The following is a 25,596-nucleotide window of genomic DNA, read 5'->3' on the forward strand; positions in this document are numbered from 1 at the left end:
ATTGTAGCAGGATGGATGACCTTAATGATGTTCAGCTGGTGGATTGAGTGCAGCTGGTTGTGGCAGAGGAGTGTTTGCATAAAAGAGGGAGTGTGTGTGCTCTTCTTTCTCTTTCTGGAGACTGACTGCAGGTGTTTGGACGTGTTCACTTCCATGTTCCCGTGAAGACAGGTAGGCGCTGGCCACAGCTGCAGGCTCGTTGAGGTGTAGTGGTGAGTGTTTAAGGAGGTGGTTTTGTTGTACAGAGACCTCTGTGTGGGCTGTCGGTGGTGCGCTGCTGAGTTTGTGGTGCTCTTGACGCTCTGGGGTGGTGTCGAGTTACAGCTGATTGCTGTGATGGACGGTTCGGTATGTACAGCACAAAGTAAGCTCCTCTTTCAGATATTTGTTTTATATTTATTTGTTTAAAATGTAGGATTTTGGACCAAGCTGTGGAAGGAGGCCCTGCTGCTTTGCTCTGGTGCTCTGCTGAAAGATTTCGTCCCGTGAGACCAGTGGATGTGCCCTGTTTGCTGCGGTGGCTTTACGCTCAGTGTGGACATTTGGAAAACTCTGCCAGCTGCGTGTGCTGCCGGGCTGCGTGATGCAAGGGCGCCCTCATGTGGTCATAATTGGTGGTGTTTAAATGAGTTTTTTACAAAATTGTCTTTTTAACTAGAACTTCAATTGTTAATAAATTGTTTGTATTTGGGAACCACATCTCTGTCTCAATTACAACGAACCTGTGTGTCTTAGGTGTTGTGAAAGTGTAGGTACACGGACCCACAACAGGGGGCGCAATGAACGGACAATGGAGAAAGGTGAATAACAAGTTTTACTGTTGTGAAACGAGCACAACCGATACAACAATCAATAATTTGGGGTTTAAGCCGAAATCTGCTGGTGTCGTGTGGGCAGGCTCGAAGGTAGGAGACGTCCGTCCTAGTCGAACCGGAACCACCCAGATCTCCTCTGCCACCGAACCCCAGAAGTACTGGAACCGCCAAGTCCCGAATTCCCAGGTGGCCACTGCCTCCGCTCGTCGGATCCGGTACTGCTGGCGGGAGAGAGCAACAAACACACAGGTGTGGATGCGACAGCACCCAGTAAACGGAGAGGGGAGAAGCCGCCTCCACCTCTTGTCACAATAAAGCAGGAAGGTGAGTACTTATCCAAGTAATTAGCTTTCAGTAGTCAGCTGTCCTGAAAAGGTTTAACAAGTTTTATCAGATTATACAGAATATGCTTGCAGAGAAGGTTACCTCAATCTTAAGGCGATATCTCGGCACTGAGGTGGAGACGCCGTCCTGCTGATATACCTCCGTGCTGAGTGGAACAGCTGTGTCCAGTGATGGGTGACAGCTGTCACCCTGGCTGCTCCCGTAAGGCGGCAGCGCCCTCTGGTGCCTGGAGCCCGCACTCCAGGCAGGGCGCCCTCTGGTGGTGGTGGGCCAGCAGTACCTCCTCTTCAGCGGCCCACACAACAGGACCCCCCCTCAACGGGCGCCTCCTGGCGCACGACCGGGCTTGTCCGGATGGCGACGGTAGAAGTCGGCCAGGAGGGCCGGGTCCAGGATGAAGCCCTTCTTCACCCAGGAGCGTTCCTCGGGACCGTACCCCTCCCAGTCCACCAGGTACTGAAAACCCCGGCCCATTCGACGGACGTCGAGGAGCCGGCGCACAGTCCAAGCCGGTTCCCCGTCGATGATCCGGGCAGGAGGTGGTGCAGGACCCGGGGTGCAGAGGGGTGAGGTGTGATGGGGCTTGATCCTTGACACATGAAATACTGGATGGATCTGCAGCGAGGCCGGGAGCTGGAGCCTCACTGCGGCGGGGTTGATGACTTTCAGGATTCTGAAGGGTCCGATGTATCGTTCCTGGAGTTTTGGAGAGTCCGCTTGCAGAGGGATGTCTTTGGTGGACAACCATACCTCCTGCCCAGGACGATACTTGGGGGCCGGGGCCCGCCGCCGGTCTGCATGTTTCTTCGCCCTCGTCCGGGCCTTCAATAAAGCAGAGCGGGCGGCACGCCACACCCGACGGCACTTCCGTAGGTGGGCCTGGACCGAGGGCACACCGACCTCTCCCTCAACCACCGGAAACAAGGGGGGCTGATACCCCAAGCACACCTCAAAAGGGGAGAGGCCGGTGGCTGACGACACTTGACTGTTGTGGGCGTACTCGATCCAGGCCAGGTGGGTACTCCAGGCCGTCGGGTGCACGGCTGTCACACAGCGTAGTGTCTGCTCCAGTTCCTGGTTGGCCTGCTCTGCTTGCCCGTTGGTCTGGGGGTGATACCCGGACGAGAGGCTGACCGTGGCCCCCAGTTCCCGGCAGAAGCTCCTCCAAACGTGCGAGGTAAACTGGGGACCGCGATCGGAGACGATGTCTGATGGTATCCCATGCAGACGGACGACGTGGTGGACCAAGAGGTCCGCGGTCTCCTGGGCCGTTGGTAGCTTCGGGAGGGCCACGAAGTGGGCCGCCTTGGAGAAACGGTCCACTATCGTGAAGACGACGGTGTTTCCCTGGGACGGCGGGAGACCCGTGACAAAGTCCAGGCCGATGTGGGACCAGGGGCGATGTGGAACGGGCAGCGGCTGTAGCAGCCCTGAGGTCTTTCGGTGGTCGGCCTTGCCCCTGGCACAGGTGGTACAGGCCTGGACGTAGTCCCGGACGTCGGCTCCCAGGGACGCCCACCAGAAGCGCTGCCGGACGACTGCCACGGTCCTTTGCACCCCAGGGTGACAGGAGAGCTTAGAACCGTGACAGAAGTCCAGTACTGCAGCTCTGGCTTCCGGTGGGACATAGAGTCTGTTCTTTGGTCCGGTTCCGGGGTCCGGGTCACGGGTCAGGGCCTCCCGGACGGTCTTCTCCACGTCCCAGGTGAGGGCGGCCACGATAGCGGACTCCGGGATGATGGGATCCGGGGGATCCGACGGTTCCGTTTTGACTTCGTCTTCGTGTACCCGGGACAATGCATCCGATCTTTGATTCTTGGTCCCGGGACGGTAGGTAATCCGGAAGTCAAAACGGGCAAAGAACAGTGACCAGCGGGCTTGCTTGGGGTTCAGCCGCTTGGCGGTCCTGATGTACTCCAGGTTCCGATGGTCAGTGAAAACCGTGAATGGCACGGCTGTTCCCTCCAACAGATGTCTCCACTCTTCGAGGGCCTCTTTCACCGCAAGGAGTTCTCGATTGCCGACGTCATAGTTCCGTTCGGCCGGGGTCAACCTGCGGGAAAAATAGGCACACGGGTGAAGAACCTTATCGGTCTTCCCGCTCTGGGAGAGCACCGCTCCTATCCCTGAGTCCGAGGCGTCCACTTCAACCACTAACTGGCGGCTAGGGTCGGGCTGCACCAGAACTGGTGCAGACGAGAAGCGCCGTTTCAACTCCTTGAACGCGGCTTCGCACCGATCCGACCAGGTGAAGGGGACTTTTGGTGAGGTCAGGGCTGTCAGGGGGCTAACTACCTGACTGTAGCCCTTAATGAACCTCCTGTAGAAATTAGCAAAGCCGAGGAACTGTTGCAGCTTCCTACGGCTTGTGGGTTGGGGCCAATCTCTCACCGCCGCAACCTTGGCCGGATCAGGAGCGACGGAGTTGGAGGAGATGATGAACCCCAGGAAGGACAAAGAGGTGCGGTGGAACTCACACTTCTCGCCCTTCACAAACAGGCGGTTCTCCAACAACCGCTGTAGGACCTGACGGACATGCCGGACATGAGTCTCAGGATCCGGGGAAAAGATGAGTATATCGTCTAGATACACGAAGACGAACCGGTGCAGGAAGTCCCGCAAGACATCGTTTACCAACGCTTGGAAAGTCGCGGGAGCATTAGTGAGACCGAACGGCATGACCAGGTACTCAAAATGACCTAACGGGGTATTAAATGCCGTCTTCCATTCGTCTCCCTTCCGGATCCAAACCAAATGATACGCATTCCTAAGATCAAGCTTGGTGAAGATTCTGGCTCCATGCAAGGGGGTGAACACTGAATCCAACAAGGGCAACGGGTATCGGTTGCGAACCGTGATTTTGTTCAACCCCCTGTAATCAATGCATGGACGAAGCCCGCCATCTTTTTTACCCACAAAAAAAAAAAACAGCACCCATCGGAGAGGTGGAATTCCGGATCAACCCGGCAGCTAATGAGTCCCGGATGTAGGTCTCCATTGATTCGCGTTCCGGCCGTGAGAGGTTGTACAGCCTACTGGACGGGAACTCACTGCCTGGAACCAAATCAATGGCACAATCATACGGGCGGTGGGGAGGAAGCGTGAGAGCCAGATCCTTGCTGAACACGTCCGCGAGGTCATGGTACTCCGCCGGCACCGCCTTCAGATTGGGCGGGACTCGGACCTCCTCCTTAGCGTGGGAGCCGGGAGGAACCGAGGAACCTAGACACTCCCGATGGCAGGTCTCGCTCCACTGTACCACTGCCCCGGACGGCCAATCGATCCGGGGATTGTGCTTTAGCATCCAGGGAAAACCCAGAACCACACGGGAGGTGGCCTGAGTCACAAAGAACTCGATCACCTCCCGGTGGTTACCTGAAACCACCAGAGTTACTGGTGGTGTCTTATGCGTGATCGGTGGGAGTAGGGAGCCATCTAGTGCCCGAACCTGTACAGGCGAGGTAAGAGCCACCAGAGGGAGCCCTATCTCCCTGGCCCATCTACTGTCTAGCAGATTCCCCTCAGAGCCCGTGTCCACCAGTGCTGGGGCCTTCAGGGTTGAATCCTCACACAGGATCGTGACTGGGAGTCGTGTGGCAATGTGGGTGTGTCCCACGTGAATGTTTTGGCCCACCCCTGGCCCAGTCTCTAGGGGCGGGCGTTGGAGTTTAACCGCTCGGGGCAGTCGCTTGCGAGATGCTCACTCGAGCCACAAACAAAACAAGCTCCGTAGGCCCGCCTCCTTTGTGCTCCAGGTGCCCTAAATGTTGCCCTGCTCGTGTCCATAGCTTCGTCAGCAGGGGGAGCCGTAGGCGCACGGAGCGCAGGAACAGAGGAGCGTGGGGAGGGCGGAGCTCGGTCGGAACCGGAAGGGAGAGGGACGACGCGTGCCTGGCCACGTCCTTCGCCTCGTTCCCGACGGCGTTCTTCTAGCCGGTTGTCGAGTCGTATGACTAGATCGATGAGCCCATCTAAGTCCTGCGGTTCGTCCTTCGCCACCAGGTGCTCCTTTAGGACCAGTGACAGTCCGTTTACAAAGGCGGCGCGGAGGGCAGTGCTATTCCAGCCGGATCTCGCCGCCGCAATGCGGAAGGCGACTGCATAGGCAGCTGCGCTCCGACGCCCCTGTCTCATTGACAGTAGCACGGTTGAAGTGGTCTCTCCTCTATTGGGGTGATCGAACACCGTTCTGAGCTCCAGCACAAACCCATCGTATGTATGAAGGAGCCGTGAGTTCTGCTCCCAGAGCGCTGTAGCCCAAGCGCGTGCCTCCCCGCGAAGCAGGTTTATTACATAAGCTACTTTGCTAGCGTCAGTCGCGTACATCACGGGACGCTGTGCGAAGACGAGCGAACACTGCATCAAAAAATCCGCGCACGTCTCCACACAGCCTCCGTACGGTTCTGGAGGGCTTATGTAAGCTTCTGGGGACGGAGGAAGGGACCGTTGAACGACCAGTGGAACGTCACTATCACGCGCAGGGTCCTCGGGAGGGAGAGCCGCAGCGGCGCCCAGAGGGCGCGCTTCCACTTGTGCGGCGAGAGCCTCCACCCTACGGTTTAGGAGAACGTGCTGCTCGGTCATTAAATCGATCCGAGTGGTGAAAGCGGTGAGGATCCGCTGCAACTCACCGATTACCCCTCCCGAAGACGCCGACGCGCCCTGTTCTTCCATTGGCCGTTCAACAGCCGGTTGACGCCCCTCGGGATCCATGACGCTGGCCGAGATATCCTGTTGTGAAAGTGTAGGTACACGGACCCACAACAGGGGGCGCAATGAACGGACAATGGAGAAAGGTGAATAACAAGTTTTACTGTTGTGAAACGAGCACAACCGATACAACAATCAATAATTTGGGGTTTAAGCCGAAATCTGCTGGTGTCGTGTGGGCAGGCTCGAAGGTAGGAGACGTCCGTCCTAGTCGAACCGGAACCACCCAGATCTCCTCTGCCACCGAACCCCAGAAGTACTGGAACCGCCAAGTCCCAAATTCCCAGGTGGCCACTGCCTCCGCTCGTCGGATCCGGTACTGCTGGCGGGAGAGAGCAACAAACACACAGGTGTGGATGCGACAGCACCCAGTAAACGGAGAGGGGAGAAGCCGCCTCCACCTCTTGTCACAATAAAGCAGGAAGGTGAGTACTTATCCAAGTAATTAGCTTTCAGTAGTCAGCTGTCCTGAAAAGGTTTAACAAGTTTTATCAGATTATACAGAATATGCTTGCAGAGAAGGTTACCTCAATCTTAAGGCGATATCTCGGCACTGAGGTGGAGACGCCGTCCTGCTGATATACCTCCGTGCTGAGTGGAACAGCTGTGTCCAGTGATGGGTGACAGCTGTCACCCTGGCTGCTCCCGTAAGGCGGCAGCGCCCTCTGGTGCCTGGAGCCCGCACTCCAGGCAGGGCGCCCTCTGGTGGTGGTGGGCCAGCAGTACCTCCTCTTCAGCGGCCCACACAACATTAGGTTGAAGTTATTCAATTGTCGAATTCCCTGGGTGAAATTCCCAGGGTGGTGTCAGAAGTCCGACATACCATGTTCATTCATGATTTCTAATTGCCTTGACGATTGAGGAGTAAATTGTCCGCTTTGCCACATCCGCAGGGTGGCTGGGCGCTCCCTTAGAGATAGGGTGAGGAGCTCGGTCACTCAGGAGGAGCTCGCAGTCGAGCCGCTGCTCCTCCACGTCGAAAGGAGCCAGCGAGCGCCTTGTATGGCAGCACCGTCACATTGGGGTGAATGTGAGGCATTATATGTAAAGTGCTTTGATCATCTGATGCAGTTGGGAAAGCGCTATATAAATGCAGTCCATTTACCATAGTTTATTATTGTTCCTGTGACCGCAGAACTGCAGCTGGTGATCGCATGCATGTGCGCGTGAACCATCTGTGAGTGGACATGGAGATGTCCTCTGTGAACAGTTATACTGGATGTGCATGTGCACTACATGTGCTGTTGCTGGCAATCAGTCTGTGAGCAGGAGTTAATGGACTTTATTTAACTCAATTGTGAGAGAACTTGTGGAGGTGAGCGCGAGGAGCTGAAGCCAGGCTGTAATGAGCTTTTTTTCTTTTTTTACTTGTTCACATGTGCTCTTTGAGCGGTATAGTTACTGCATTGTGTTAGAGTATCAAAAGTTTGACAACAATCCTGCGTGATTTATAGCTTGACAACAATGGCAGCAGGAATCATAAATTGATGTCGGGTAGCATGGTTTTGTGTGGGAGTGGCATCCAGTCACCTTAAGTACCATAATGGTGCCCCAACTTGCGTGAAAACTACTTCCTTTCCACATCCAGTGCTCTACACCGAAAATTAAACGTTTAAAAATTACGTCCATTTTGCATCACCCTTTGTGTCCCTCCGCATAGTGGCATTAGGCTGCATAACTCAACGTCGTCATGACGCAGCTGTATGTTGGCCTGGTGTGAAAGGGGCTTAAGAGATGACAACTCAAATCTGAAGAATTCAACTTGTACTTTGAATAATTTACAAAAGAACTTTCTATTTTTATCCTTTTTATCATAGTCTGTACTTTTAATTTTTACTTGAGTAGGTTTCTCAGAGAGTAATTTTCACATTTACTGAAGTCATTTTTTTTTATGGATGTAATTGTAGTTTTACTTGAGGAGTGATGTTCAGTACTCCACCCACCACTAAGTTTCAGTGAAAGCATGACAAAAAACCCTGCGGCCAATGTCTGTGAGAGTTCTTGTTTACCTTTGGCTAGCCCCCAGTTGCTCAGGGGTTGCCACAGCAGGGCCTCTACAGGTCTGCATTGGCAGTTGGCACGAGTTCTATGCCTTTCCCAGTGCAACTCCAGGTGGAACACGCACACAGCCATTAGTGTTTCCAAATAGTTTCCCAGCCAAGTGTTAATCAGGACCTACTCTTCTTCACTTCTGAGATCAGATAGTCTCACGACCACTGGCTGTCAGAGTGGCCATTAGAATTTTTTACCTTTTGTGCTTGCTGCAGCTGCAAAGAACAACCAAATGTTGATTTACCCTCAGACATGGTCACAGATAGACAATGAAAGCTGAAGTGCTCTTTCTTTGCAGTTTATCCTCAAATCTTGGAGCATGCAATGGTGCTATGTTTCTCAGCATCCACAACACCATGGAACCACCTTGGGTCCTGGGTGACAGCTACCTGTGCCTGGGCCCAGGTAGCTTAAGCTTCAGTCACAACCCATCCTAAGAGCTTCTAAGACTGGTCTAAGACCATTTTTTTTGCCAAATCCTACAATGATTGTGTAATCATCCCAGGATAATTTTTTTCCTAGAGTGGTCCTAGAGTCATCTTATCATCTTAGGGCCACTGTTGATCATGCTCAACATTTTCTAAGAGCTGTAAAGATGAAATTTATTGCAAGATGATGGTACAGTCATTGTAGGACCATTGTAAGAGTTGTAAGACCATTGTAAGACGTATGTACAATTAAACCCTAAAAATGAATCCCCAGTGTTATTCTTAGGATTTGTAAGATTATTGTACAATAATTGTACTACTTAGTAGGATCAGTGTACAATAACTTTACTGCTAGTAGGATCCTCCTACAATGATTGTAAGAGGCATAAGAGCATCATGTGAGAATGATCCAGGTATAAAGGAATGGTTGCTTGATCCATTGTCAGCAACTATAGTATCACAGAAACAGTATCAGAATCGTCGCGGCCGATATAGCTTTGACCACTAAACACGACTAGTATCACCAGGAAATATGAAGAGTATGAGAAAAGGAAAAGGCAAGGGAAAACTCCCTGAAGAGTGTATCATACTGGCCAAAGAGTCTTCTTCTTTCAATCCATGGCCTCACCCACCATCTGCATCAGGCTCTCTGCCTCTGTTGGTTCCGTGCATAGATTAATGCCAAGAGAACAGCATCATGTTCTTCTTCAGCTTGCCTTAACTGCAGCTCCAAATCCAGGATTTGGAGTCTCTGTGGAGGTATTGCAAGTGCCATCACTGAGATCACCACTCGATGAAGAAGATGATGACAACTAGGCTTGTGTTGAGATCACCAACCGATGATGAAGATGTCGACAACTAGGCTTGTGTTGATGTTTTTATCTGATGTTCTTCCCATATATATACCGTCAACAATGTGTCGGTCTTATTGCAGGATGGCAGTACAAAGGTTGTAAGACATGTATGGTCTTTGTACTATGTAAGTACAGGCAACTTGAGATAGCTACAATAAATGTAAGACATAAAAGGCAATTGGGCGGTTCCTACAACAGTCCTACTACAATCTCAAGATCATAGTACAATGCCTGTACAACAGGTAGCATCAAGTCCACCCGTTTATCTAATGACAAATGCACAATCATTTTGCCACTTGTACAAAGGCCTTACAATGTCTGTACCATGTAGTAAGACTACAAAGATAATAAATAAATGTTATGCGAGATGTAGGACCTACAGGAACCAGGTGATTGCAGGATTAAAAACTCCTAAGATGGGTGACTGAGGCTTTAACCTTGGTGATGTCACTGCTTGTACTGAACAGCCACTTTGCAATGCAAAAATCAACACAACTGTTCAATAGCAAGGACTTGGGCTCAAGGACTGTATAGGTTCTAGCTCTGGTATTGATATCCACCCCGGGGTGTCGGTAAGGAACACAAACAGGATGCTGGAATAACTCTAGGCTCCTTTAATCATCGTCATACAGCAGCTCACTAACTTTGCACTGTCAGTGTAAATGTGGTCTAAAAAAGGGAAATAAAATACAATTAGAAGTGCACTCTATTAAGCGCTGATACAATGGCTTATATTTACAGCTACAACATTCACATAGGAGAACTGAATTATAATAAACTACTGTTAACACTTATCCAAAGACTATACGGCTAGCACTGCACTGGTACTAGCATTAGCATGTAGCTCCTACTGCTAAATGGTCTCAAATACAACAGAACTAAGAACAAATATTATGAAACCCAAACTACACACTGCTCATACAGTGTCAAACACATATCAATCATTCATGTAGCTCTCATGATATTAAACTTACATTTGTCAGCTACGCACATAATTTGAGCTGTCAGTGTGGCTGCCCATGCCCCGGCCACATGTCGAACTAATTACAGTGTTGTGTAAGCCTGAGCTAAAGACCGTACTTACCAGTACTCGCCACTAGAGGTCTCACTACACCTTGCTATAACTAGAACATCTCTCACTCAATGAACTTACTGCCTTTCCAACAACAACAAAGTAAAACTGACAGAATCACAGAATCACCTCTCACACAGAAAGTGTATGCATGGTGTTTAGAGGTGCATGTAGCACTCCCCACCCAACTCACCACTATATGTCACAAACATGTCACAGACCACCACACGCTTGCTGGCACATGACAGGGTGTGTGGTAAGAGTTTTGAACAGGTCCAAAACAACTGCACAGTCTTCTTTTACACGCCACTACTCTCCACAAAAATGCCACACTTGCCGCTGCAAGTGGTTGTTTATATTTTTACTTGTTGCCCCTTGATTTCTGTCAGCTGGTGTTATTTAGTGGGTGAACACCATCTATTATCGCTTTGAGTCTTTTATGACTTCACAGGAATATTGACCAATCCCCCACCCCCGCCCTCAGCCCCACCCTCAGCCCTGCCACCAAAAAAAACTTGTCTTCTTCCATTTTCTGAATTGTCTTTGCAGAACAGAACTTCCTATATGAAGACTTTGGAAGAGTTTATCAACCTGCCAGCTTTGTCAGAGTACAACATGTTTTCCATGCACATCTTTTACATTCATGTAAAAGAATCCTAACCACATATCTTGCCACTGGTCATGGCTATACAATGGTGATTAGAACTGTCACCTCTTGTTACCGTCTTGAAGGCAGGCCATCACAGAATTACTTACGATTCTTGTGCCAAGAGTTTCTGATTGTTGTTTCTGAAATCCACATCAGGCCAGTGAGGAAAAAGTCTCCAGTGATTTCAAAGCCATGTGAGGCACATCTGGGAGATTACATGACTGTCTTTTCAACAAAAACCCAAGGCCTTCTGCTATTTTAATCCATGCTGAAGATTCCAACAATCCTGCAATCAAACAATCTGTTCGAGGACTGGTCATACAACACTCAATTACAAAAACTAAAAACAATTGCAGGAAATTATACAATGTACTGGTAATTACGTTGTGCTGGTTCAAATAAATATCCAGCCACAATACAGCTTGAACTTTCCTGTTTTTCTGTTTTTGGCATATCACAGTGAAAAAAAACTGCATGTCCTGACAAATTTGAGTTATAAAATAACTAAAAGGAACAAGTGGAAAATGCTAATTACTAAAACACAACAATTACCTACTTTGGGGTTCTAATGTTCCTCTTCAGTCAGAGGTTTGACTATCAGCAGAACACCCTCCTTTCCAGCACCCTGGAGTAAACTTTACCAGGGAGCCTAAGAAGTGTGATTCCCCTGTAATTGGCACACACTCTCTGGTCCCCTTTTTTTAAAATATGGGGACCACCACCCCAGTTTGCCACGCCTTAGGCACTGTCCCCAACCTCAACGCAATGTTGAAGAGACATCTCATCCAAGACAGTCCCTCCACACACATTTTACAATATGCAAAGAAAAAAAAATAATGGTACTTAATAATAACTGCATTCATTCATTCATTTTACAAATGCATTTATTCCAATTAAGGGTCATGGTGTGGCTGTGGCCTATCCTGTGGTCATTGAAAGAGAGATGAAGTACATCTTGAACCAGCTGGCAGTCTATTGCAGGGCTGACACATGCATATCTTTGAAAGTAGCAGGAAGCTGGAGCACCTTGAAGAAACCCATGCAAACATGGGGAGAACATGCAAACTCCACACAGAAAGGACCAGGTTGTAAGCGAACCTTGGAATTTCTCGCTGTGACTCAACAGTGCTAACCACTAAGCCAACATCCTGCCCACAATAACTCGACTTTGAATGAATGAATAAATATTTTATTTTCAGACCTTTCACCAAGAGTAACCAGGAATTATACAGTCTGATTGGCACACGACCTCTTGTGGTGTTCTGTGGTGCACTAACACACCCCATACATCACAGATGCTGGCTTTTGAACTTTACTCTGGTAACAGTCTGGATGATCTTTTTCCTCTTTTGTCCGGAGCACACGTCCATGATTTCCAAAAACAATTTGAAACGTGGACTCATCAGACCACAGCACACTTTTCCACTTTGTGCCTGTCCATTTCAAATGAGCTCGGGCCCAGAAAAGGCAACGGCGTTTCTGGATGTTGTTGATGTATGGCTTTCACTTTGCATGATAGAGTTTTAACTTGCACTTGCAAACCCAGCCTTAACCGGGGGAGAGGGTCTGAGACACGCTTTGTCCCCTGTTTACAATGGGGTACTCAGGTCAAAGCAGTTTCAGTCTTTTGTTCATGGTAATGAGTCATTCACGTCATCAGGAGAGTCGTCAAGGGAGCCATCAGGAGAGGCGTCCGTCCCATCGTTAGGAGGGACAGCTGCCCTGTCATTAGGAGGGTGCTAACTAGAGCACAGTGGGTGCTAATTAGAGCTATTGTTTAGTCACTAGCCTATAGCAGTCTGCCTCTCGGTAGGAGGGGTCTGGTTAGGTTTAAAACTCCAGCTTTTGTGGCTTCTGTTTATTCTTCTCTACAAGAGTCAAGACAGAAGTCAGACTACCAGAGCAAGAATTTTAGCTAAGGAAGCTTCTGCAATTTGAACTGAAACGTCCTCGCATCAAGCAACCCAGTCCAGTCAAAGATTCAAGCTTCTCTACTATGGAAACCACCTGGACAACTGAGAGCCTACACAGAAACTTGCACTTGTAGATGTAGCGACAAACTGTGTTAACTGACAATGGTTTTCTGAAGTGTTCCTGAGCCCACTCGGTAGGATCCTTTACACATTGATGTTGGTTTTTAATGCAGTGAGGGATCGAAGGTCACGGGTATTCAGTGTTGGTTTTCAGCCTTGCCGCTTACGTGTAGAAAGTTCTCCAGATACTGTGAATCTTCTGGAATCCCTAAATTCCTTACAATTGAACACTGAGAAACATCATTCTTAAACTGCTGGACAGTTGTTCACAAAGTGGTGATCTTCACCCCATCTTTGCTTGTGAATGGCTGAACCTTTTGGGGATGCTCCTTTTATGCCCAATCATGACACTCACCTGTTTCCAATTAGGTGTTCTTTGAGCATTCATCAACTTTCCCAGTCTTTTGTTGTCCTGTCCCAACTTTTTTGAAATGTGTTGCAGGCATCCATTTCAAAATGAGCAAATATTTGCACAATAACAATAAAGTTTATCAGTTTGAACATTAAATATCTTATCTTTGTGGTGTATTCAATTGAATATAGGTTGAAGAGGATTTGCAAATCATTGTATTCTGTTTTTATTTACATTTTACACAACATCCCAACTTCACTGGAATTGGAGTTGTAGTCCACAGTGTCCACCTCGATTCTGAAGTCCACCTCCAGCTCCTTTGTCTTAGATATGTTAAGCTGCAGGTGGTTGAGTTCACACCACTCCACAAACCTGTCCACCAGCCTCCTGGTCACTGCTGATGCCTACCACAGTGGCAGAGTCATCTGAAAACTTCTGCAGGTGGCAGGAATGTGACCAGAACATGAAGTCTGAGGTGTAGAGTGCAAACAGGAAGGAAGACAGGACTGTCCCCTGTGATGCCCCCGTTGTGCTTGTGATGGTGTCCGATGTAACGTCCCAAAGCCTCACATACCTTGGGCGGCCTGTGAGGTAGTTGTAATCCAGGCCACCAGTGGAGCCTCCGCCTATATGTCACGTAACTGAGCAGGTCAGGGCAGATGGCAGCTAAGAAATCACATGTACATAAGTATTCACACCCTTTGCTCAATATTTTGTTGTTGCTCCTTTAGTAGCAATTGCAGCCTCAAGTCTTCTTGAATATGATGCCACAAGCTTGGTGCGCCTATCTTTGGCCAGTTTTGCGCATTCCTCTTTGTAGCACTTCTCAAGCTCCATCAGGTTGGATGGGGAGCATCGGAGTACAGCCATTTTCAGATCTATCCAGAGATGTTCAATCAGATTCACTTAAGGACATTCACAGAGTTGTCCTGAAACCACTCCTTTGATATCTTGGCTGTGTGATTAGGGTCATTGTCGTGCTGAAAGATGAACCGTCCCCAAGTCTGAGGTCAAGAGCGCTCTGGAGCAGGTTTTCATCCAGGATGTCTCTGTACTTTGCTGCATTCATCTTTCCCTCCATCCTGACTAGTCTCCCAGTTCCTGGCGCTGAAAAACATCTCCACAGCATGATGCTGCCACCACCATGCTTCACTGTAGGGATCCCAACTAACAAAATAAAGTTCCCAAAATATTTTAAGAACATTTGTCAAGTGTTATGAGAATGTTAACTGTCACATTGTCATGGACATGGATTCAAGCTTCTCCCCCCTCCACACAAGGTTTTTTTTTTCCTGCGCACGACTACAAGTAACCAAACTGGTGCACGTGTGCATGCTCAGAACAGGTCCAGAGCGTAAGTGTGTGGTGAAATGATCCACACATCCCGCAGCGCCTGTGCATGCTGACAAGAGGTGATTGAACTAGCGCACGTGTGCATGCTCAGGACAGGTAATATCACCAGTGCGCGAGTGTGTACTGAAATGATCCACTGCATGTGTTCATAAAATGGCTGAATGAGCTGTTGCGCATGCATGGTCTACGGCAGGGTTGCATCCGTTTGCATGCATGTCAGTGATCTGATAATCAGAAAAACATGGTTTACATTCTTTCAATTCATAAATTGGATTTCTTTCAAAATCCAGAGAACAGAAACAGCAAGTCTTGGAAAAAAAGAGCAGAGCTCTCTCTCTCTCTCTCTCTCTCTCTCTCTCTCTCTCTCTCTCTCTCTCTCTCTAGAATGCTGAAACAAGAAACCGGATGTTTAAATATGCTTGTGAGTTTAAATAGCAATATTTCCTACTTTTTTGGGGGGGAGGGGGCACACAACAGACTCTGAACTTTGTGATCTGATCTTACGAGCCCTGAGGAGGCAGCAGTGCGTCTGGAAACACAAGTGCCATTTGCTTTCATATACCGATGTGAGAATGGAGCGCATTTCCACAATGCCAAAAAAAACCCAAAACAAAAAGTAGGCAGAAGTAGACTGTGAGAGGCAGAAAAATAGCAGCGAGGGCTACATACGTGGCAGTAAGCATACAGTAAGCAACCATACCCAACTGTAATCAAGACTAGGAACGCAACCATATGCCATCATACACAGGGACTACGATAAATCTGTGCAATTTTCCATCGTACTCCATACGCATCACAACGCAACTGTATGCAAGTGTGAAAGGGGCTTCAGGCCCTTCTCCCCCGATCACAGTTCAGATGGGCGGCCAGCTCTAGGAAGAGTCCTTGTGGATCTGAACTTCTCCCATTTGCAGATGATGGAGTCCACTGTGCTCATTGGGACCTTCAAAGCAACAGAAATGTTTCTGTACCCTTCTCCAGATTTGTGCCTTGAGACAATCCTGTCTCAGTGGCCTAAAGACATTTCTTTTGACTTCATGCATGGTTTATGCTCTGACATGCCCTGTCAACCTTATACAGTGCCTAAAGTATTGGGCCATTTGATATTTCACAGATTTTGTTTATGCCATTTGAAATACAAAAAGTAAATCAGGATTCTCAATATAAGAATTTCTAAAATGATCTTCCTTAAACTCAAACTCATAGCAAATTTCTACAACTTGATATAAATCAATTAAAAATTTAAATGCCAACATGATGGGTTGCATAAGTGTTGGAGTGCTTTGGTGTAATGCCTGTAAATAATCAGTTAACCTTGAAGAAGTTATAGACTTCTGTGGCTATGATTGCAGAAATTATCCACAGTTTTGCATTTTGTACCCCTGGTTATACAAAATCTTCTGGGTTGTCTAGGTGTCTTGGTGGCTTTCCTCACTCTTCTCCTTCTTACACAGTTACTCAGTTTTTGAGAACTGTCTACTCCACACAGATTTAGTGCCATACAGTTTGTATTTCTTCATAATTGATGTAAATAAAGTCCAAAACATTTTCAGTGACTTGGAAATGTTCGTGTATCCATCCTGTGACTTGTCTGTTGAATTGTCTATCTGATGAAAATTGGCAATAAAACTGTTTACAGGTATTATACCAAAGTGTTCCATTACTTATGCAACCCATCATCTTGGCTTTTATATTTTTAATTAATTTATATGAAGTTGCAGAGATTTTCTTTCAGCTTGAGTTTATGGAAGATAATTTTAGAAATTTTTATATTGAGAAACCTGATTTACTTTTTGTATTTGAAATGGCATAAACACATTAAAATTTGTGAAATATCATACCCCATACTTTTGAAGGGCACTGTATGTAGACAGGTGTGTGCCTTTCCAGATCATGTCCACTCAACTGAATTTACCCCCTGGTGGACTCCAGTTAAACTGTAGAAACATCTCAAGGATGATCAGTGAAAACAGAATGCACCTGAACTAAATTTTGAGCTTCATGGCAAAGGCTGTGAATACTTATGTACATCTGATTTCAAAAACTAAAAAAACCTTTTTCCACATTGTTGTTATGGGGTATTGTGTGTCGAATTTTTGAGGGACAAAAAAAATAATTTAATCCATTTTTTAAAAAGGCTATGACATAACAAAATGTGGAAAACGTGAAGCACCGCGAATATTTTCCAGATCCACTGTATTATAGTATCAGTGAATCAGGTCAGGTCCAGTAGCATGCACTAGTGCCACATGGTGCTGCATACACCACATTACAGAAATGTCAACTATGGAAGGTGAATGTGTTAAGCCACGTTCACACCGGGCAGGACGCGAGCGACAGCAGCGACAGGTTGCCATGTAATCCTTATGGAAGGACGCGTTGTGGCATCAAGCCATGCAGCGCGACGCGATGGACGCGAATGAAGTGACGAGAGTGAAGCAATTTTGAGCGAATGGCACATTTGTGGCGCGATATTGCGTCACATCACGTCGCGTTGCCATCCTCCCCAAGTTGAAAAATCTGAACTTTTTCATCTTGTCGCACTGCGATGACCAATCAGCGACTGAATATGTAGTGACGTGGAGATGCCTGGAGTTGGATGTGAACATGTCCTGTATCTGGTACCCAGCCTGTGAGCAAGACTTATGTCCCTTTTGTCCTTTATTTCACAAGTATGACAGAGTTTGGGGGATGAGCAAGCTGCAGCCCTGCAGCAGGGGGAGCGGAGTTTTTTTCTCACGTGCGTGCGTGAGCGAATTGTCCGTGAAGATTATTTTATTTATTAACTACACAGATGTATAATAAAACAAATGGTGACTGGTTTCTAAACACAATTATGACAGAGTTTTTGGGGTAAGAGTGAGGAGCAGCCCTACAGCAGGCGCAGCAGAGTTTTTTTTTTTTTAATTGTTTACATGTGCGCGTGAATGGGACAGGAGGTCCTCAAACTGGGTCCTGCAGAGGTGGAAGGACCGCTGAAAGCGGCTGTCATCCAGAGGCAGCTCCTGCAGAAAATAATAATACTCCCCGAATTGGGAACGTCTCATGACGTTTGTCAGCTTTCCACAACAACTCGCTCCGTGTGATCAAGGTCCGTCATGTTAAATTGACTGACAACCGGAGCCGGCGAGCAGAATGGAAGCTCCTCCTATTTGATGATGCACTGGGGCAAATTTTCGCAGCGAAAGCAGAGCGACACATTAAAAGTTCCTAACATGAGTGCAGTGCAGCTGAAAGTGAAACTCTGGTGTCTGATTGGAGTGTGTATTGATCAACATTTCTTATATTGGCTAGTTGAAGGATGAGAAAGCTGCCCCCTTAGCTTATTTAGCAATTCTTGAATGTTTAAGTCCCTGTGTGAGACAGGGAAAAATGTCATTGTAATACAGGAGACAACTAAATGTTACTAATACTAAAAACATAATAATAATCCAGTTTGGTGGTCTCATCACTGCTTTTGGCAGATGATGTGGTCCTGTTTGCTTCATCAGCCTGTGACCTCCAGCACTCACTGGATCGGTTCACAGCCGAGTGTGAAGAGGCTGGGATGAGGATCAGTACCTCTAAATCTGAGGCCATGGTTCTCAGCAGGAAACCAATGGATTTCCTACTCCGGGTAGGGAATGAGGTCTTGCCCCAAGTGAGGGAGTTCAAGTACCTCGGGGTCTTGTTCATGAGTGAGGGGACAACAGAGCATGAGATTGGCTGGGGAATCGGTGCAGCAGGGGCAGTATTGCATTCGCTGTACCGTACTGTTGTGACGAAAAGGGAGTTGAGCCAAAAGGCAACGCTCTCAAGCTACTGGTCAATCTTCGTTCCTACTCTCACCTATGGTCATGAGGGTTGGGTTATTACTGAAAGAACTAAATTGCGGGTACAAGCGGCCGAAATGGGTTTCTTCAGGAGGGTAGCTGGTGTCTCCCTTAGAGATAGGGTGAGAAGCTCCGTCATCTGTGGGGAGCTCGGAGTAGAGCCGCTGCTCCTTCACATTGAAAGGAGCCAGCTGAGGTGATTTGGGCATCTGGTAAAGACGCCCCCTGAGTGCCTCCCTAGGGAGGTGTTCCGGGCACGTCCATCTGGGAGGAAACCCCAGGGAAGACCCAGGACTAAGTGGAGAGATTATATCTCCACACTGGCCTGGGAACGCCTCGGGATCCCCCAGTCAGAGGTGATCAATGTGGCCCGGGAAAGGGAAGTCTGGGTTCCCCTGCTGGAGCTGTTGCCCCCGCAACCCGATCCTGGATAAACGATTGAAGATGAGTGAGTGAGAAGCCTGATTTACTTTTTGTATTAGAAAAGACATAAATAAATTAAAATGCATGAAATACCAAGGGGCTGAATACTTTTGCAAGCCACTGTACACTGAAAAATGTGCACATTCACACCCATAGTGAATTTAGAGATTCTATTTCATCTAACCTGCATGTCTGTGGAGGTGGGAAGAAGCCGAGGCACCCAGAGGGAACCCAGGTAACACGAGGAGAACATGCAAACTCCAGAGAAAGGACCAGGCAGAAAGCGAACCTGGGAACGTCTCACTGTGAGGCAACGGTGCTAACCATTAAGCCACCTTGACGTTCAACACTAAAACAATAAAAACTACACAAAACCACACAAAACGACAGTGTATCTGATTGCTGTGTGGTGAACAATTCATTTACCTTGGCAGTTATGTCTTTGGGACCTCAGCCTTTGAAATCAAGAGAAGCCTGGGAAGAGTTTCTGTCCACATGAGCTCGGTACACAGAAGTATTTGTCAATGAGAATATCTTTGCAAGAGAATAACAAATCTTAAAGGACATGTTGCAAAGAAATCATAACAACTTAGATTTAGGGGGTTAGTGGCCATCTGATGATACACTGGGATTACTTTTGCACTTCGATGACCGGTCTCAACGTAGACAGCATTCACAACAAACAGCTTCGGAGACTTCCGAAAACAAAGTACTCATGAGTACTAGTTTTTCAGAGAGTTTCTGAATGATCGCCTTGCATTATAAGGTAGTTCTTAGCTGTTTATTGTTGTCATAGGATCATGTCATGACGGGTGCTATTTTCACCCAAGGAACCCGCTGGGAAGCTCACTCAGCACTTTTCCGCCAGAAAAAGAGAAAAAAATCTATATGGACATGGGGACACGGGGCCAACATAAGCACATGAAAACACAATATCTTGCACACTGTGTACATAGTGGGAAAAAGGAGGTTCCCTTTAGTGAGCTTAAGATCAAGTGGTACTTCAAAGAAGGTTCTTTAAAAATTCTGTGACTCTACCCGTTTGTTCTGAGCACGCCAACTTCAGCTACTTAAGAGAAAAGTATGACATTATATAACAATTTATTTAACTACATATGTTCTGTTTGAGATTATTGATAAGAATCAGCAGTCAAATGTACAGTAGCAGTGGAGATGGGGTTTTATTAAGTTTTCATTGCTCTGGTTTCATCTGTTTTTACAGTCTGTGTTGTCTTTGACATGAAGTATTTTTACATGGCTCTAGGTAACAATTTTGATAAAGAGGTGAAGAAGAGAGTACAGGCAGAGTGGAGAAAGGTGTCAGGAGTGATTTATGACCAAAGAATATCTCCAAGAGTGAAGGGGAAAGTCTACAAAACAGTAGTGAGACCAGTTATGTTGTATGGCTTAGAGACGGTGGCACTAACAAAAAGACAAGAGGCAGAACTGGAGGTGGCAGAGCTGAAGATGTGATTCTCTTTGAGAGTGATGAAGATGGACAGGATTAGGAATTAACATATCAGAGGGACAGATCAGGTGGGACACTTTGGAGACAAAGTCAGAGAGGTGAGATTGAGATGTTTGGACATGTGCAGAGCCCAGGGTATATACAGAGAATGATGCTGATGATGCAGCCACCAGGAAGGAGAAGAGGGAGGTCAAAGAGGAGGTTTATGGATGTGCTGAGGGATGACATGCAGGTGGTTGGTGTGACAGAGGAAGACACAAGGTGAGATGGAATTGGCTGATCTGCTGTGGTGACCCCTAACGGGAGCAGCCGAAAGAAGAAGATGCTTAAAATGATTATCCCTAAATCTGTACTCCATAGACATCAAATTGTGGATTAACAAGTTTGTTTGTCATGACTGCTCTCCGTACGTCCCTGTGGATTCATGTTGTTCTTCTTATTAACTTTTATCTATATTCAACAAAAACATGAATGCAAAACTTTGGTTTTCTTTTCATTTTCTGCTGCTTATGTCTTCATGGGGAATCCTGAGGCGATCCCAAGTCATGTGGGAAATATAATCCCTCCATCGTATCCTGGGTCTTACCTAGGCCTCCTCTCTTCTGGACTTACCTGGAAGACCTCTCTAGGGAAACAACCACAGAGCATCTTCACCAAATGTCTGAACCATCTCACCTGACTTCTTTCGAAGTAAAGAATCAGAGACTCTACTCCAAGTCCTTCCTGGATATTCAAGCTTCTCACACTTTCCTTGGCTCTAAGCACAGATACCCGACAATGAACTATCTCTTCCACCACTTGTATCTGTGACTTTTGGTTTTGTTCCCATTTTTCATGCAATGAAGTAAGAGGCCTGAGAATTCTTATGTATACAAAAGGCTTGTTTCTCTCAAATTTTGATCACAAATATGTTGAAATCTCACAACAACAGGCCACATGTAACCACACCAGCCCTGACTCACCATATCCCACTTCCACACCTCCTCAGCATCTTCATTTCAATATCAACTCCAAATTTTAAATATGACAGTCCAAGACACATTCTGTGCAATAATCATGCTGTTTAATCAGCATGTTCATATACCACACCAGCCAGGTGGATGGATTATCTTGGCAAACGTGAAGTGCTCATTAACACAAATTTTAATGAATTTATGAACAAAAATTGAATGAAATAACCGGTTTTGTGTGCATACTGCATAGAATAAGTCTAAAGCTGTCCTCCCATTGCCGATATTTGACACACGACTGCACTCAAAAAATTGATGCATTAATTATGTGCAAGATTTCTATCTAATAAATATATGTAGCTGTTATGTGCAGACGCGGGTTGAGGAGCGGACCAGCGTCTGACTGAACCCAACGCTAAATAACCAGAAAGCGGTTCCAAAAACAAAACAATTTTATTTCCCTCCTGTGCAATAATTAGTGTACAACATAAATGTGCGGTGGTCTGGCGAGGTGAAGGACGGCGCGCTCTCCAGCACCCAAATGGATCGAAGCCCGGCACTTCTGGACTCAGATTCACTGCCAAACACCCCCCAGGTGGACACGACAAACTGACTCTGTGAAGGATGGAAAAGGTGAGGTAAGTCAACAGAGCTACAGCAAATATCCTTCAGAGGCACACACTATCAGCAACACATTCAGGTCTGAATTTAAGCTTTATGTAAATGAGCAGCTTCTCACAACAGGTGGACGATCATCAGTCTGTATGCCACGGCAGTGAGAAGCAAACTGCACAATTCTCATCAATGTTCAAATATACTGCGTAACAAAATGCCAAATTACTATTAACGATCATTCAGACAATAATCACCTCTGATGTGTGCTGACAGCATGTGTCCCTCACCCGTCCTCCTTCACAGGCACGATGTGTCAAACCCTGGCGCGGTCCTCAGCGTCTCACAAACGAACGTCACAAGGTCGAGTTCCCGGCAATTCTGCTCGAATCACTCATGGCTTAAATGCAGAACGCCATCTCATTATCTGCTTCAGCTGAAAGTCTTTAAGTTTGCATGTGAGCATCATCCACAGGTGCTGCAAGTCATTAAGCCTGCACGTTAACATCCTCCACAAGTGCAGCCAATAGTGCTGATGAGGGTGAAGGATTCTTCTGCCAGCACCTTCTCCACAGACAAAAACCCAGTTTGCATACCACCTGGAGAGCAAAGAAAAGAAAACAACACCAAAATATCCAGCCAAACCCCCCAACACACAACAGTACCCCCCCATCAACGGGAAGCCTCCCGGCAACCGAACAGACCAGGCCCGAGAACAGCACCTCCCTCCGGGGTCCACGACAGGAAGCAGACGGCATAACGCTCCCAAGGTCCACAGCAGACAGCAGGACAGGGCACCGCGGCTGGAAGGCCGGCTGGCATCAACAAAAACCCCAAAAGAGTCCCATATACAACCCAACATACAAGAAAAAACACAAAACCCACCCAAACCCTGCCCAGGGGACCGTCCCATCCAACCCCGGGAAGAAAAGAAAAACTCCCAAATGCAATAACCCAACATAGCCCCAACAACACAATACAAACATAAATTCACAAAGAAAAATAACAAACAACCCCTCCAGAACGACGTGCAGAGCCCAACACCCCCCAGAAGACCTTTACCGCCAGTTCCAGGAGTAACAGCCAGAGCCGGAATCCCACAGAGGTCCCCAGGTACACATGGAGCAACAGCGCCCCCCAGAGGACTGTACCATCAACCCCAGGAGGCACCCTCCCCACAACCCAGGAACCCCAGACCTGGCCACACTTGGCTAGTCGGCTCCACAAGCCAATTCCCCCCCAGAGGACCGTCCCATCAACCCTGGAGGTGGAACCTGGAAGGAAACACAAAAAACACAAAAATCCAACCCCCGGCGGACTCCATTAAACCACCCCGGGGGCAAATAAAACAACCGAAAAACCCTGTTACCCCCCCCCAGCACCCCGAAAGACCCCAGATCACTCCCAGAGCCTATCGTTAGCTCAATTTTGGCGAACGGCACAAAACTACTAAGCTGGGGAAGGAAACAGGAAAAACTAACCCAGTCCCATCCCCTAAGCGCAGCGGAAAACCGGAAATACGTCCAGTGCCACAACCCGACCATACCACCAGCCCATCGGGAGGGGTGGAACTACCGAAATGGCGAACGGCACAGATCGGCCCACCACTCCGACTGAGGTATGTTCCCGCTGCACCACACCCCGGTAACACCAATGACGAACGGTCAAAGGCCCACCGGGGCTGGAGTGGAACCGGGCCCCAACCAAACCCAAAAAAACGCCCCTGACAACCCCCCCCCCCCCCCCCAGGTGCAGAGGTCTTCTGAGAAATGCTCAGCGTGACCAACCTGCACCACCCCACAACCCAAAAGACAAACGGTCTTAGAGCCTGTGAGGTTGGGGTTAGGGAAGCAGGGAAATAAAAAACAAAACAAAATGACCCAATCCTCAAACAGAAATTACCTAAATCCAAATAATGAAAACAAATGATTACCTGAGTCCAGCCGAGCTCCGAACTGCCAGTCGTTCACTCCACCAGAACCGCCTCTAAATCCCAAACAATTTATAACCCCTACATGAAAACAAAAACAGCCCAAATAACTAAACAACCAAAGGTCTCCCCCTTTTTTTTGTGTCCATTATTATGCCTGTCCAAGAACACCTGGAGATACGTCGTCACTATCTTTCTTGACGCTTATGTGACCGGGGCAATATGGCGGCTTCAGCTCGTCCGAGCTGCATGGGCTCATCCGCAAGAGGAGCCAGAGGTCCCGTCGGAGGAGTCTCAGTGGGGTGAAGAAGAGGCAGCCCAGATCTGTGTCGGGGAAAGCCCCGAGACAAAAAGACCCGCTCTGATGTCCACCCTCTCTCGTGTCCACGGTCCTTTATCCGATCATCTAGACGAATAACCAAAGATATTAGCTCATCTAAATCTTTTGGTTCGTCACGGACTGCTAGCTCGTCTTTTAATAAATCGTTCAAACCATCCACAAACACTCCTCTCAAAGCTGCGGCATTCCAACCGGACTGAGCAGAAAAAATTCGGAAATCCACGGAATAATCCGCCGCACTCTGCCTCCCCTGCCTGAGATTCAGCAACCGTTGGGCAACGGTATTCGTTTTCACCGGATGGTCAAAAACCAATCGGAACTCTCGGGAGAAATCCTTAAAGGATCCTAACAATGGAGAGTTATTACTCCACAACGCAGTGACCCAAGCTAAGGCATCACCTCGGAGCAAATTTGTCACATATGAGACACGGCTACCATCAGAAGAGAAGGAAGCCGGTCGCTGAGCAAAAACCAGAGAACACTGCATCAAAAACGGAGCACAGGCTTCAACGTTTCCCACATAAGGCTCCGGATGGCAAGTAATTGGTTCGGAAGCCGAATCTCTGGGTGACGGAGTTATCTGCATCGGTATCGATGGTGCCGCAGCTGGAGCAGCAGGAAGTGGAACGGCTTGCGCTGCAAGCTCCGTAACGCGGGCATCTGTTTGTTTAATTTGGTTTGCGAGATGCTGTAATTGCTCCCATATCTTCTCCAAATGTTTTTGAACTCTTTGTTATGTGTCGATGCGGGTTGAGGAGCGGACCTGCGTCTGACGGAACCCAGCGCTAAAATAACCAGAAAGCGGTTCCAATAACAAAACAATTTATTTTTCCACCCTCTGGTGCATAACAAAGCGTATGAACAAAAGATGCGTCAGTCTGGTGGAGTGAAGGCTGGCACGCTCTCTAGCGCCTAAAAGGATCGAAGCCCGGTGCTTCTGGACTCACTCTACCGCCAAACACCCCCCAGGTGGACACGACAAACCGACTCTCTGCGAAGGATAGAAAAGGTGAGGTAAGTCAGCAGCTACAATCAATATCCTTCAAAAGGCACACACTATCAGCAACACATTCAGGTCTGTATTTAAGCTTTATGTAAATGAGCAGCTTCTCACAACAGGTGGAGGATTACCACTCCGCACGCCACGGCAGTGAGAAGCGAGCTGCACAATTCTCATCACAATTCAAATCTACTGCGTAACAAAATACCAAGTTACTATCAACAATTAGTCAAACAATTAATCACCTCAGATGTGTGCTGACAGCATGTGTCCCTCACCCTTCTTCCTTCACAGGCACGATGTGTCAAACCCAGGCGCGGTCCTCAGCGTCTCACAAACGAACATCACAAGGTCGAGTTCCCGGCAATTCTGCTTGAATCACACATGGCTTAAATGCA

General features: G+C 47.8%; 1 long non-coding RNA gene across 1 annotated transcript; it reads left to right on the forward strand.

Moving 5' to 3' along the window:
• Positions 1-7,110: 7,110 nt before the first annotated feature.
• Positions 7,111-25,209, forward strand: LOC117508005. The gene is made up of 3 exons (XR_004559938.1): positions 7,111-7,280; positions 10,441-10,446; positions 25,198-25,209. It is a non-coding gene; the product is annotated as an uncharacterized LOC117508005 (long non-coding RNA).
• The last annotated feature ends 387 nt before the right edge of the window (positions 25,210-25,596 follow it).

This window comes from Thalassophryne amazonica, chromosome 3 (assembly GCF_902500255.1).
Source record: "Thalassophryne amazonica chromosome 3, fThaAma1.1, whole genome shotgun sequence".
In the NCBI taxonomy this organism is placed as follows: Eukaryota; Metazoa; Chordata; class Actinopteri; order Batrachoidiformes; family Batrachoididae; genus Thalassophryne; species Thalassophryne amazonica.